Source organism: Pseudophryne corroboree, chromosome 2 (assembly GCF_028390025.1).
Source record: "Pseudophryne corroboree isolate aPseCor3 chromosome 2, aPseCor3.hap2, whole genome shotgun sequence".
Classification (NCBI taxonomy): Eukaryota; Metazoa; Chordata; class Amphibia; order Anura; family Myobatrachidae; genus Pseudophryne; species Pseudophryne corroboree.
The window spans coordinates 884072281-884088462 of record NC_086445.1 but is presented as its reverse complement, the minus strand read 5'-3'; the positions used below and the strand labels follow the sequence as shown (position 1 = coordinate 884088462).

At 46.7% G+C, this 16182-nt stretch overlaps 1 protein-coding gene across 3 annotated transcripts in view; it reads right to left on the bottom strand.

The window, feature by feature from the left end:
• Positions 1–16182, bottom strand: part of RABGEF1 (RAB guanine nucleotide exchange factor 1) — a 163371-nt gene that overhangs the window by 21006 nt on the left and 126183 nt on the right. The window lies entirely within an intron of this gene.

Here is a 16182-nt window from a genome sequence, read left to right as displayed (position 1 = left end):
GTCGGGTCTCTTGTGTCAGAGCTGTCATGCTGTAGATGGTGTGACAACAGAGCATATGCACTATGGGCAAAACACCTCAGACACACCACACCTAGTTACGGCCCTGGCACTCATCCCGTGCAAACCTGACTGTGGCATTGCATTGTTCTACCATACGAGCTGCAAAACATAACCTATCTGCTATTCATTACAGGATTACTGATTATGCGCCACCTCTTATTGGAGGTGGTAACCGTGATAGGTTATTGCTACAGCGTGAATCTAAATGGATTTCGTTAGACAGTCTCACCTAAAGGCTTGAATGTAAGCCTGGGTCTGCATTGTTACTTATAATATGTCTTTACTGTAAACATTTCTATAATCAAGTTCCTCTGTGTATTGTAATTGGAATTTTCTTTTTGGGCAATGTATATGTTTGTATAACGCTTCTTTGTGCCTTACGGCAGTGGTTCCCAAACTTTTTTGAATCATGGTGCCCTAGAGTATCAGAATTTTTTTTCACGGCACCCCTAGGCCAATAATTTCTTATTGAGAAATTAGAAAGAAATATTAAATTAAGTAGATTGTGTTTATACATCATCCTTAGGCTCAATTGTGTGGTGAGGGACAAGATGTGCTTCTGTTTGTCCCCATATTTTATGACTGGCAGCCACCAGCACTTGTTTTGCCTTTTATATTGACCATAAATAATTTTAAATGGTCCTGGACCACCAATCCAAGGCACCCCTGCAAGTGTCCCGTGGCACCCCAGGGAGCCACAGCACACAGTTTGGGAGCCACTGCCTTACGGGCTTTGTTATTTGTCCTCAATTAACTCCTCATTTCAGGTGTGAGTGCCTGAGTGGGCATGCTATGGGGTATATTCAATAACTGCCGGAAGCTGCCGTCTTGTCGGAAAGACAGCAGTTTCCGACAGTTTTAGGTTGGAAGGGGTTCCGACCTATTCATTACAGCCCCATTTATTCCGACAAGTCGGGAAACCTGACTTGTCGGAATGCTGTCGGAATGCACGTTGATCGGCGGCTGATCAGCGTGCATTGTCGGAAGCGTGGCCAAACCCGACAGGTTTTAGCCCCGTTTCCGACAATCTCAATCCGACTTTAAAAAATGTCGGATTAAGATGAGTGAGCTGAGAGCAAGAAACGGGGGAGCAGCGGGGAGAGCAGGGACCCAACGGCAGCGTCTACCCGTCTCCAGCAGGCGACGTCCCGCTTGCTGGAGATAAGTGGATGCTGCCGTGAGCCTCCGCTGCTGCAGTCGCTGCTCCCCCCGTCTCCTCCTCTCCTCCGCTGCTCCGCTGCTCCCCCCCCCCCCCCCCCGGTGCCGCAGACATCACCTCCTCCTGGCGGCCGGCGCCGCTGACAGCTCCCTTCCCCTGGCGCCGCTGACCCCCCCCCTCCCCCCGCTGCTGACAGCGGCAGGACAGGACACCGGGGCGGCCAAATCCGACAGTCGGATTTGGCCGCTCTTTTGAATAGGGGTTGTCGGGTCCATTCCGACAACTGCATGTCGGAATGGACCCGACTCTTATTGAATATACCCATATTTTATATTTATATATATATATATATATATATATATATATATATACACACACAAACATACATATATATATACACACACACACACATATACATGGTGTGTGTTGATGTGTCATTTCCTGATGAAAGGGGCAGAGACCTCTAAAATGTAGAAATAAAGAAGCGCTTTTAACAAGTCTCCAAGTGCCACCTGTCTCCTCTACTACACCACGACTGAGGAGGGCAATGGTGCCACAGGCCTAAACGCGTTGGACACTCTGAGTTTACCTCTCTCTGAAAGATAAGCATCCACGACTTGATCATTTATGTCTCTTCTCTGTGTTTTTTTTTTAACATGTTAATCTTTTTAATATATTTTACATAAGTACCTTTGTGCTTTTACTCTGCAAGAAGATTTTTCTAATTTTTATAAATAAATTGACATATTTATGTTACTCTGAAATCTAGTCTCTGTTTATATTATGACACCAGTGGTCGGTCTTCATATCCTACCCTGGTTACTTTATTTGTTTTATCCAGCATCTCACCCCTTCTTCATACACTAAAGGCCCCCATCCACTAGTGAGACATAACTGAATTGAAAGTCGGATCAGATTTCCCCCCAACCTTCCTGGCACCTTGCCGGGAGTCCTGCGATTACAGTTTGCAACGGAGTGGTTTTTATTTTACATCTGATGAATTGCATCCGATTGTGTACAAATGCATTCCGATGAGCACCTTCTCCTACGATTGCGATAAATATTCATGGCATCCATGCCGATCTGCGACTCCGATCCAAGGAGCACGGGAATACGCCTCAGAGAGGAGTCGGAGGAAAATGACACTTTTCATCTGATTCATCAAACAGAAAGCTTGAAATTGGATGAAAATTGGTCATAATGCACTAGTGGATGGGGGCCTTTAGGATTCAGCAGACGCCCTATATATATTATTTAGGGAGTGTCATATGAGACATATTATTTATTTTTATATACCCTTTTGTGACAATTGAAAAACGACATCACTGGGAAGTTTTGTGCACTGATGCCCGTTAGTGAGCAGGGAACAGTCTGTGGCGCCAGGGACTGTGGAAATTGGCAGACGGCGGTTGAGTAAACCGAAACATTGTAATTTGGAGAGTCCGCTTGTGATTCTTATGTCAAAGTATGTATATTTGTTTGTTCTTCATATGCCTTGATGGCTCTGGACCAAACTTGCTACACATAGCTAATTTGGTCCAGAAAAGTTTTGGTGGAGAAAATCCACCCCCTGCGGGGTCAAGGCCCCAATTATGAAAATGCATAGAGAAAATGCATTGGTCCGTTTGTGTGTTTTTCTGTCTGCCTGTCCAGTCTGTCTGTGACATCATGCGGTGATGTCATAATGGTAACAACCGCCTATACAGGACTTTAATGCTGCTGTTCCATCTCATACTGCAGTCAGACCTCAAAGCGGCCGGTAAGTACATTATTTTAATATTTATTGGTTTTCTGGGGGTGGAAGGTGTGCATTTTGACCTATTTTGGATTATCGTTTAACCATGTCTGCCATTTAAGTCCATACTTGAAGGTTATCCATACTTGAGCAGATGTTTGTAAAATTAGTAATTCAAATAAGATTTAAATTGCTGTACTTAAACATGGATATTCCTCAGTTATGAACTGTAATGTTTAAGTTTGTCACAGTCTGGGTAATGTTGGGTACACACTAGGATGATGGTTCACAGGTGTGCCTTATTTGTCAACATAACGCAAACATTTAGTAAGTTTATTTGTAGTGCCTGTCATTGCAACCGGGTGGGCATTTACATGTGTCACTCATTTGTCTCGTCTTTCACCATCGGACTCTGCAGCAAGTGTACAGGTGGTGGCAGAGTGCACTTTGACACCGCATCATGCTGTCTGTCAAAAGCCTAGCTGTGAAACTGATGCACACATGATACTTTGCAGGTTCTAGAGAATGTTAGAAATATCGTCCAGTGTGTACCCTGCATTGCAGGCTTTTGATTTGAGATGGAGTTTAATGATTACGTAATGCTGGTGCCATAACTGGAAAAGACACCTTGAATGGAGTGAGGTGTGACATCTTAAGGAGCCCATACACTAGTGTAATTTGGGCCCTTTTCATCCGATTCCGACGCATCGGGCTCTAGAAATCGGATAAACAGTGGCAAATCGCATGTGAATCCGATCTGATGCACGGCCCTGTGATCAGAGCCTGTAGATCACAAGAGCTGCACTATAGATTTCTCGGATCCGGCAGCCTTGGCTGGGATCGCATACGATACTACATCATATGCAAAAGGACTGCACACGCAGCTGCCGGGCAGTTCAAGGGAGACGAATGCGACTTCTCCCCTCGGAGAAGTCTCAGTAGTGTATGGGGATTTTAAGTCTAGGGCTTTGGTTAAGGAGTGATGCTATGTCAAGGTACCTTGTGGAATGCATCAACAGTCCTATGTGGAATAGCTACTTCTTCTGTGTGGAACTTCTACTGCTGTATGGACTTCTGAATTAACTACTGTGTGGACTTAAACAAATTCTATCCTGTATACTACTTCACTACCACTCCTGTGTGGAATCAGTAGAAGTTTTGCAGAGTAGAACCCTGTGGAATCGTTTGGACTAATCTGCTATCAATAATGTGTGGAATGAGTGATAGTCTTACTTTGGAAAACTTTTCATTTTTACAAATAATATAATTTTATAAAGAAAAATATATTTTTTTTATCAATAAAATCTTGATTACAAAGGTTATTTTTACTTGTAATTAAATGTGGATTTCGAAAAGTTTAATTTGTTAGTAGGTCGGACTGTGATCTTAAATAGTGGTAAGGGATTTAGGGGTCTATTCATGATGCAGTGAAAAGCATGGAGAAGTGAGTCTGTGGAGAAGTTGCCCACGGCAACCAATCAGCTGCTTCCTACAATTTCATAGTATGCAATTTATAAATGTTACAGCAATGCTGATTAGTTGCCATGGGCAACTTCTCCACTGGCTCACTTCTCCACACTTTTCACTGCTTCATGAATAGACCACTTAGTGTGATAAGAATTACGGTATAATAGATCTACACAACAGGTTGACACTGACAAAAGGTCGGTATGTAAATGGTAGACCCAAAAATGGTCGACACAGATTTATTGTTTATTTTGGTGTTTTAGGGTGGATAGTTTTATCGTCTGGGAGCACAATCTGAAGAAAATCGGACTCTTGCGGGCTCACTTCGGTCGCCACGCTTCGGGCACGGTGCTTTGCTTCACTCGCACAAGGTTACTAAAGGTTATGATTTGTGACATGGATAGTCAAGGATGGAAAAAGTAAAAAAAAAACACATATAATATACAAACAAAAAAAAGTGTCAACCATGTGTGCCAACCACTTACATGTCAGCATCAGCCTAATGCATGTCCACCTTTTGTTTGTGTCGACCATATGGTGTCGAACCTATTGACTGTCTATCAGATACTGTACATCTATTGTCCGGATACCGATAAGAAGGTGCCAAAGGGGAGGAGATGGGACCAGAAAGGGGAGGGGTCAAGATAAATCATTAAATCACACCCCCTAAAAGAAAAAAGTCTAGATCCACCCCTGCTGTACTTGTGCTATACTGTCCTGAACTGTAAGTCACTGTTTTCTTATTTTATTTGTTTACGTGCTCTGTAACTGGGCGCTGCGGATCCCTTGTCGTGCCATATAAATAAAGGATAGTAATAATAATGTTAGCCCCCAGTCAGGAGAAGACCCCAACAATCAGGACACGTGTAGGGGGAACAGCTTTTATTAACCGACACAAAGCAAAGAATTGGGAAGGGTGCATATTTGGAGAAACCACAGGGCAGAGTCGGAACTAGACTTATTGGTGCACTGTGCCAGAAAGAGAATTAGAGACCCCTTCCCCATTTTCCAGTAGGGACATGCGCATGCAAGTATCCCAGAGAAAGCCCATGTTATGCCGCTTCCCACATTTTAAATAGATAAAATGGATAGAGACAGAAATCCTCTTTATACCATATTCATATACTTAAATTGAGAGCTTGTTGATATTCAGTTAAAATACCCTTTATTAAATAGCACATTTTAATATACCCAAGAACTAAACCTATAACCTATTGCATTTCAGTCAAACACCCTACTCATTGAGCTATTTGATCCTGCATAAAAACTATGAGAACTATATGACTGTACTTTGTAAACATAATAACCAGTATTGCAATTGAGCAGATCTATGTAGTGTGTAGCAATGTGACTAGGACGCACAAGGAGACTGTGCTGATTAACTTGATATATGACACTTGTATATTGTGTGTGTCCGAGTCTCTGAATATGTACATGAGGTGCTACAGTGTAGCAGCAGCAGCTTTTTTCCACTACAAATTCTGGCCCTAATTCTGAGTTGTTCGCTCGCTAGCTACTTTCAGCAGCATTGCACACGCTAGGCCGCCGCCCTCTGGGAGTGTAGTTTAGCATAGCAGAATTGCTAATGAAAGATTAGCAATTCTGATATTAATAGCAGAATTGCTAACGAAAGCAATTTCCTTGCAGTTTCTGAGTAGCTCCAGACCTACTCCTAGATTGCGATCACCTCAGTCCGTTTAGTTCCTGGTTTGACGTCACAAACACGCCCAGCGTCCGGCCAGCCACTCCTCCGTTTCTCCAGCCACTCATGCGTTTTTACCTGGCACGCCTGCGTTTTTTACCACACTCCCTGAAAACGGACAGTTTCCGCCCAGAAACTCCCACTTCCTGTCAATCACACTACGATCAGCAGAGCGATTGAAAAGCTTAGTTCGCTCGTGAGTAAAACAGCATAGTTTTGTGTAAAATTGCTTAGCGCGTGCTCCCTGCTGTGCATACGCATGCGCAGAACTGCCGGATTTTAGCCTATTAGCAATTCTGCTAAAAATAGCAGCGAGCGAACAACTCGGAATGACCACCTCTGTTCTGCACGGTATACTGACTCAGTCACACGCAATATGTAAGTGTCATATAATAGGATTTTAATTACCTACCGGTAAATCCTTTTCTCGTAGTCCGTAGAGGATGCTGGGGTCCACATTAGTACCATGGGGTATAGACGGGTCCACTAGGAGCCACTGGCACTTTAAGAGTTTAAGAGTGTGGGCCGGCTCCTCCCTCTATGCCCCTCCTACCAGACTCATTCTAGAAACTGTGCCCGAAGAGACGGACATCTTCGAGAGAAGGATTATACACAGATAGTAGCGAGATTCACACCAGCTCACACAACAAGGCAAACCAAGCTAACTAGCTTGAAACTCAGCCACAGCTGAAACATTACTAAACCAAGTAACAAGGCAGCACATAACTAAGAACAAAGTTGTACTGAACCAGATAACCAATGCAGGTTAACGAAGCGCTGGGCGGGCGCCCAGCATCCTCTACGGACTACGAGAAAAGGATTGACAGGTAGGTAATTAAAATCCTATTTTCTCTTATATCCTAGAGGATTATGGGGTCCACATTAGTACCATTGGGATGTACCAAAGCTCCCAGAACGGGAGGGAGAGCGCGGAGGCTCCTGCAGAACTGATTGACCAAACTTTAGGTCCTCAGAGGCCAAAGTATCGAACTTGTAGAACTTAGCAAACATGTTCGACCCTGACCAAGTAGCCGCTCAGCAAAGCTGTAAAGCCGAGACACCCCGGGCAGCCGCCCAGGAAGAACCCACCTTACGAGTAGAGTGGGCCTTAACAGATGTAGGACACGGCAATCCTGCCATAGAATACGCATGCTGAATAGTGAACCTGATCCAGTGAGAGATAGTCTGCTTAGAAGCAGGACACCCAATACAGAACAACAGAGAGTCTGATTTTCTGTGACGAACAGTCCTCTTCACATAGATTTTCAGAGCCCTTACAACATCCAAGGACTTTGATGAAATTGAGGAGTCAGTAGCAGCTGGCACCACAATAGGTTGGTTGATCTGAAAAGCCAACACAACCTTCGGAAGGAACTGCTGACGTGTCCAGAGCTCAGCTCTATCTTCATGGAAGATCAAGTAGGGGCTTTTACAGGACAAAGTCCCCAACTCCGACACACGTCTAGCAGAAGCTAAGGCCAACAAAGTGACAGCCTTCCACGTGAGAAACTTGACCTCGACCTCCTGTAGAGGTTCGACCCAATCCGATTGGAGACCTCCCTGAACCCCTCCGGATGAAGGCCCCACTGGATGGAGATCGTGTCTGCTGAGGAAGTCTGCTTCCCAGTTGTCTACTCCCGGGATGAAGATTGCTGACAGCGCCAACGCGTGTTTTTCTGCCCAGAGGATGATTCTTATTACCTCTGACATTGCAGCTCTGCTCTTTGTTCCGCCCTGTCGGAGTATGTAGGCCACCGTCGTTATATTGTCCGACTGCACTTGAATGGCTCGATCTCGCAGAAGATGGGCCGCTTGGAGAAGACTGTTGTAGACGGCCCTTAGTTCCAGAATGTTTATTGGAAGACTGGATTCCAGGCTTGACCGCCTTCCTTGGAAGGTTTCCCCCTGAGTGACTGCGCCCCAGCCCCAGAGACTTGCATCCGTGGTTAGAAGGATCCAGTCCTGAATCCCGAACCTGCGGCCCTCCAGAAGGTGAGGTATTTGTAGCCACCAGAGGAGTGAAATCCTGGCTTTCTGCGACAGACATATCCTCTGGTGCATGTGTAGATGAGATCCCGACCACTTGTCCAGGAGATCCAGTTGGAAGGACCGAGCATGAAACCTTCCGTACTGTAGAGCCTCGAAAGAGGCAACCATCTTCCCCAGTAGGCGAATGCACTGATGAACTGATACCCGGGCTGGCTTCAGGACGTCCCAGACCATTGTTTGAATCACCAATGCTTTCTTCTCTGGCAGAAACACCTTCTGCACTTCTGTGTCGAGGATCATTCCCAGAAAAGACAATCTCCTTGTCGGCTCCAAATGTGATTTTGGAAGGTTCAGGATCCAACAGTGTTCCCTGAGCAGATGAGTAGTGAGAACAATGGACTGCAACAACTCCCTGGACGAAGCCTTTATCAGCAGATCGTCTCGATATGGGATTATGTTCACCCCCTGTCTGCGGAGAACCATCATCTCTGCCATCACCTTGGTGAACACCCTCGGTGCTGTGGAGAGGCCGAATGGCAGCGCCTGAAATTGATAGTGACTGTCTAACAGTGCAAATCTGAGATAAGCCTGGTGCGGCAGCCAAATCAGAATGTGGAGGTACGCATCCTTGATATCCAGGGATACCAGAAACTCCCCCTCCTCCAGACCTGAGATCACTGCCCTGAGAGACTCCATTTTGAATTTGAACACCTTCAGGTAAGGGTCCAGAGATTCAAGTTCAAAATTGGTCTGACCGAACCATCTGGTTTCGGTACCACGAAAAGGTTTGAATAATAACCCTTGTTTTGCATATGAGGTGGAACCGGAATAATGACCTGTGACTTTTCCAATTTTAGGATGGCTTCCTGTAGGACAGCCCTGTCTGTCAGCAAAGCTGGCAAGCCTGATTTGAAGAATCGGTGAGGCGGGAGTTCTTGAAACTCCAGTCTGTACCCCTGGGACACATCTGAAACATCTGAGTCTCGCACCCACCAACTTGTCCTCCAGGCTGTGCGGTCCACCGTCATGCTGAGGAAATGAGGAACCAGAAGCAGGTTTCTGGTCTTGAGAGCCTGCGGAAGCAGGCTTTTTGGAATTTGCACGACCACCTCTAAAGAAGGTGGTAGGAGGCTTGGACTTTTTTGCCTTAGTGGTCCGAAAGGACTGCGATGCAGATGAAGAAAATGGTTTCTGCATAGGAGGCGTAGCAGAGGGAAGGAAAGGTGACTTACCCGCGGTTGCCGTGGAAATCCACACATCCAATGCTTCCCCAAATAGAGCCTGACTTGTGTAGGGTAGGTTGTCCACACTTCTCCTGGATTCCACGTCTGCAGACCACTGGCGTAGCCAGAGTCCCCTGCGAGCTGATACCGACATGGAAGATATTCGCACCCAGGTCCCTCATGGATTCCACCATGAACCCCGCAGAATCCTGTATTTTACGTAGAAACAATTCAATATCACTTCTATCCATTGTATCCAAATCCTCTAGTAATGTGCCTGACCACTTTACTATGGCTTTAGAAATCCATGCACAGGCAATAGTGGGCCTTAACGCCACTCCTGAAGCAGTGTAAATGGATTCGAGCGTAGTGTCAATCTTACGATCAGCCGGTTCTTTTAACGCGGTAGATCCAGGGACAGGTAAAACCAACTTTTTAAGACAGTCTGGAAACAGATGCGTCAACTATGGGTGGGTTTTCCCATTTTTTCCTATCCTCCTCAGGGAAGGGAAAAGCAACCAGAACCCTTTTTGGGATCTGGAATTTTTCTCCGGGTTTTCCCAGAATTTTTCAAATATAGTGTTTAATTCTTTAGACACAGGGAAGGTTAGCGAGGCTTTCTTATTGTCAGTGAAGTAAGCCTCCTCAACCTGCTCAGGTGGCGTGACAGTAACGTTTAACACATCTCTAATGGCCTCAATCATGAGCTGCACCCTCTTTGCAAGGGATGCCGCCCCCATCAGCACGTCCCCATTACTGTCTGCAGCATCAGAGTCGGTATCCGTGTCATCTTGCATAATTCGGGCAAGTGCACGTTTCTGTGGGAACATGCTAGGGGATTTTGCAGGAATAGGAACAGAACCTGATCAAACTGCCATAGATTTCTTTAACACCTGAGTGTCAGTCTCAGTATTTGCTACCCTAGTAGAGATCTGAGAGATCATTCCTTTAATAGAAGTTAACCACTCACGCTCAATAATAGGGATCTGAGACAAGGTATTACATTATGGATTCCTCCTGAGAGGAAACATCTTCTGCAGCATATGACTCAGAGTCCTTAAACATGGCTATGGGAGATAACCAACACCCACACACACCCCCACACACACAGGGAATGTCAGACAGTTTCCCCCCAAGTATGCCACAGAGAGACACAAAGATTGGAGCCAACCCACACACAGCGCTTTCTGAGGTAGAAATAATACAACTACCAGCGCTATCTGTGTACCTTAATAGACTACACAGTATTTACACAGCCTCCCCTCCCTTCTACAACCCCCTGGTACCGCACAGGATAGCTGGAGTTGCTTGGAGGGACAGCTCTCCCTGTCAGCGTCTCTGTGTAGGAACTGCAGGCAGGAAAAATAAGAATTTACTTACCGATAATTCTATTTCTCGTAGTCCGTAGTGGATGCTGGGGACTCCGTCAGGACCATGGGGGTTTAGCGGCTCCGCAGGAGACAGGGCACAATAATAAAAGCTTTAGGATCAGGTGGTGTGCACTGGCTCCTCCCCCTATGACCCTCCTCCAAGCCTCAGTTAGGATACTGTGCCCGGACGAGCGTGCATAATAAGGAAGGATATTGAATCCCGGGTAAGACTCATACCAGCCACACCAATCACACCGTACAACCTGTGATCTGAACCCAGTTAACAGTATGATAACAACGAAGGAGCCTCTGAAAAGATGGCTCACAACAAGAATAACCCGATTTTTGTAACAATAACTATGTACAAGTATTGCAGACAATCCGCACTTGGGATGGGCGCCCAGCATCCACTACGGACTACGAGAAATAGAATTATCGGTAAGTAAATTCTTATTTTCTCTAACGTCCTAAGTGGATGCTGGGGACTCCGTCAGGACCATGGGGATTATACCAAAGCTCCCAAACGGGCGGGAGAGTGCGGATGACTCTGCAGCACCGAATGAGAGAACTCCAGGTCCTCCTCAGTCAGGGTGTGCCCCTGACCAAGTAGCAGCTCGGCAAAGTTGTAAAGCCGAGACCCCTCGGGCAGCCGCCCAAGATGAGCCCACTTCCTTGTGGAATGGGCTTTTACTGATTTTGGCTGTGGCAAGCCTGCCACAGAATGTGCAAGCTGAATTGTACTACAAATCCAGCGAGCAATCGTCTGCTTAGAAGCAGGAACACCCATCTTGTTGGGTGCATACAGGCTAAACAGCGAGTCAGATTTTCTGACTCCAGTCGTCCTGGAAACATATATTTTCAGGGCCCTGACAACGTCAAGTAACTTGGAGTCCTCCAAGTCCCTAGTAGCCGCAGGTACCACAATAGGTTGGTTCATGTGAAAAACAGAAAACACCTTAAGGAGAAATTGAGGACGAGTCCTCAATTCTGCCCTGTCAGAATGAAAAATTAAGTAAGGGCTTTTATATGATAAAGCCGCCCATTCTGACACACGCCTGGCTGAAGCCAGGGCTAATAGAATCTTCACCTTCCATGTGAAATATTTTAATTCCACAGTGGTGAGTGGATCAAACCAATGTGACTTTAGGAAACTCAAAACAACATTGAGATCCCAAGGTGCCACTGGGGGCACAAAAGGAGGCTGTATATGCAGTACCCCTTTTACAAACGTCTGAGCTTCAGGCACTGAAGCCAGTTCTTTCTGGAAGAAATTCGACAGGGTCGAAATTTGAACCTTAATGGACCCTAATTTTAGGCCCATAGACAGTCCTGTTTTCAGGAAATGTAGGAACGACCCAGTTGGAATTCCTCTGTAGGGACCTTCTTGGCCTCACACCACGCAACATATTTTCGCCAAATGCGGTGAAAATGTTTTGCGGTTACATCCTTCCTGGCTTCGACCAGGGTAGGGATGACTTCATCTGGAATGCCCTTTCAGGATCCGGCGTTCAACTGCCATGCCGTCAAACGCAGCCGCGGTAAGTCTTGGAACAGACAAGGCCCCTGCTGGAGCAGGTCCTTTCTTAAAGGTAGAGGCCACGGTTCTTCCGTGAGCATCTCTTGAAGTTCCTGGTACCAAGTCCTTCTTGACCCATCCGGAACCACGAGTATCGTTCTTACTCATCTCCTTCTTATGATTCTCAGTACTTTTGGTATGAGATGCATAGGAGGGAACACATACCCTGACTGGTACACCCACAGTGTTACCAGAGCGTCCACCGCTATTGCCTGAGGGTCCCTTGACCTGGCGCAATATTTGTCTAGTTTTTTGTTCAGGCGGGACGCCAACATGTCCACCTTTGGTTTTTCCCAACGGTTTACAATCATGTGGAAGACTTCCCGCTGAAGTCCCCACTCTCCCGGGTGGAGGTTATGCCTGCTGAGGAAGTCTGCTTCCCAGTTTTCCACTCCCGGAATTAACACTGCTGAGAGTGTTATCACATGATTTTTCGCCCAGCGAAGAATCCTTGCAGTTTCTGCCATTTCCCTCCTGCTTCATGTGCCGCCCTGTCTGTTTACGTGGGCGACTGCCGTGATGTTGTCCCACTGGATCAATACCGGCTGACCTTGAAGCAGAGGTCTTGCTAAGCTTAGAGCCTTGTAAATTGCCCTTAGCTCCAGTATATTTATGTGGAGAGAAGTCTCCAGACTTGATCACACTCCCTGGAAATTTTTTCCTTGTGTGACTGCTCCCCAGCCACTCAGGCTGGCATCCGTGGTCACCAGGACCCAGTCCTGAATGTCGAATCTGCGGCCCTTTCATAGATGAGCACTCTGCAGCCACCGCAGAAGAAAAACACCCTTGTCCTTGGAGACAGGGTTATCCGCTGATGCATCTGAAGATGCGATCCGGACCATTTTCCCAGCAGATTCCACTGAAAGGTTCTTGCGTGAAATCTACCGAATGGGATCGCTTTGTAAGAAACCACCATTTTTCACAGGACCCTTGTGCAATGATGCACTGATACTTTTCCTGGTTTTAGGAGGTTCCTGACTAGCTCGGATAACTCCCTGGCCTTCTTCTCCGGGAGAAAACATCCTTTTCTGGACTGTGTCCAGAATCATTCCTAGGAACATTAGACGTGTCGTCGGAAAAAGCTGCGATTTTGGAATATTTAGAATCCACTCGTGCTGTCGTAGAACTACTTGAGATAGTGCTACTCCGACCGCCAACTGTTCTCTGGACCTTGCCCTTATCAGGAAAGCGTCCATATTTCTTTTAGGAAGAATCATCATTTCGGCCATTACCATGGTAAAGACCCGGGGTGCCGTGGACAATCCAAACGGCAGCGTCTGAACTGATAGTGACAGTTCTGTACCACGAACCTGAGATACCCTTGGTGAGAAGGGCAAAATTTGGACATGTAGGTAAGCGTCTCTGATATCCAGTGACACCATATCGTCCTGGTTCGCTATCACTGCTCTGAGTGACTCCATCTTGATTTGAACCCTTGTATGTAATTGTTCAAATCTTTTAGATCTCACCGAGCCGTTTGGCTTCAGTACCACAATATAGTGTGGAATAATACCCCTTCCCTTGTTGTAGGAGGGGTACTTTGATTATCACCTGCTGGGAATACAGCCTGTGAATTTTTTTCCCAATACTGCCTCCCTGTCGGAGGGAGACGTTGGTAAAGCAGACTTCAGGAACTTGTGAGGGGAAGACGTCTCGAATTTCCAATGTACACCTGGGATACTACGTGTAGGATCCAGGAGTCCACTTGCGAGTGAGCCCACTGCGTGCTGAAACTCTTGAGATGACCCCCCACCGCACCTGAGTCCGCTTGTATGGCCCTAGCGTCATGCTGCGGACTTGGCAGAAGCTGTGGAGGACTTCTGTTCCTGGGAATGGGCTGCCTGCTGCAGTCTTCTTCCCTTTCCTCTAACCCTGGGCAGATATGACTGGCCTTTTGCCCACCTGCCTTTATGGGTACGAAAGGACTGAGACTGAAAAGACTGTGTCCTTTTCTGCTGAGATGTGACTTGGGGTAACAAAAGTGGATTTTCCAGCTGTTGCCATGGCCACCAGGTCCGATGGACCGCCCCTTTATACGGCAATACTTCCATGTGCCGTCTGGAATCTGCATCACCTGACCACTGTCATGTCTATAAACATCGTCTGGCAGATATGGACATCACATCTACTCTTGATGCCAGAATGCGCATCTCGCATATATAGAAATGCATCCTTAAAATGCTCTATAGTCAATAAAATATTGTTCCTGTCAAGGGTATCAATATTTTCAGTCAGGAAATCCGACCAAGCCCCCCCAGCGCTGCACATTCAGGCTGAGGCGATTGCTGGTCGTAGTATAACACCAGTATGTGTGTATATACTTTTTAGGATATTTTTCAGCTTCCTATCAGCTGGCTCTTTGAGGGCGGCCGTATCTGGAGACGGTAACGCCACTTGTTCTTATAAGCGTGTGAGCGCCTTATCCACTCTAAGGTGTGTTTCCCAACTCGCCCTCACTTCTGGCGGGAAAGGGTATACCTCCAATAATTTTCTATCGGAGGAAACCCACGTATCATCACACACTTTAATTTATCTGATTCAGGAAAAACTACAAGTAGATTATTCCCACCCTACATAATACCCTTATTTGTGGTACTTGTAGTATCAGAAATATGTAACACCTCCTTCATTGCCCTTAACATGTAACGTGTGGCCCTAAAGGAAAATACGTTTGTTTCTTCACCGTCGATACTGAAGTCAGTGTCCGTGTCTGTGTCGACCAACTGAGGTAAATGGGCGTTTTTACAAGCCCCTGACGGTGTCTGAGACGCCTGGACAGGTACTAATTTGTTTGCCGGCCGTCTCATGTCGTCAACCGACCTTGCATCGTGTTGACATTATCACGTAATTCCTAAATAAGCCATCCATTCCGGTGTCGACTCCCTAGAGAGTGACATCACCAATACAGGCAATTTGCTCCGCCTCCTCACCAACATCGTCCTCCTACATGTCGACACACACGTACCGACACACAGCACACACACAGGGAATGCTCCGATAGAGGACAGGACCCCACTAGCCCTTTGGGGAGACAGAGGGAGAGTTTGCCAGCACACACCAAAAACGCTATAATTATACAGGGACAACCCCTTATACAAGTGTTTTCCCTTATAGCATTTTCACATATGTAATCATATCGCCAAATAAGTGCCCCCCCTCTCTGATTTAACCCTGTTTCTGTAGTGCAGTGCAGGGGAGAGCCTGGGAGCCTTCCTCACAGCAGAGCTGAGCAGGAAAATGGCGCCGTGTGCTGAGGAGAATAGGCCCCGCCCCCTAAAACGGCGGGCTCTTCTCCCGGAGTTTGTGAGATCTGGCAGGGGTTAAATACATCCATATAGCCTCAAGGGCTATATGTGATGTATTTTAGCCATAAAAAAGGTATAATACATTGCTGCCCAGGGCGCCCCCCCCAGCGCCCTGCACCCTCAGTGACCGCTGGTATGAAGTGTGCTGACAACAATGGCGCACAGCTGCAGTGCTGTGCGCTACCTTATGAAGACTGAAAGTCTTCTGCCGCCTGTTTCTGGACCTCTTCAACTTCGGCATCTGCAAGGGGGGTCGGCGGCACGGCTCCGGGACGAACCCCAGGGTGAGACCTGTGTTCCGACTCCCTCTGGAGCTAATGGTGTCCAGTAGCCTAAGAAGCAAATCCATCCTGCACGCAGGTGAGTTTATTTCTCTCCCCTAAGTCCCTCGTAGCAGTGAGCCTGTTGCCAGCAGGACTCACTGAAAATAAAAAACCTAACTTAAACTTTTATTCTAAGCAGCTCAGGAGAGCCACCTAGATTGCACCCTTCTCGGCCGGGCACAAAAATCTAACTGAGGCTTGGAGGAGGGTCATAGGGGGAGGAGCCAGTGCACACCACCTGATCCTAAAGCTTTTATTATTGTGCCCTGTCTC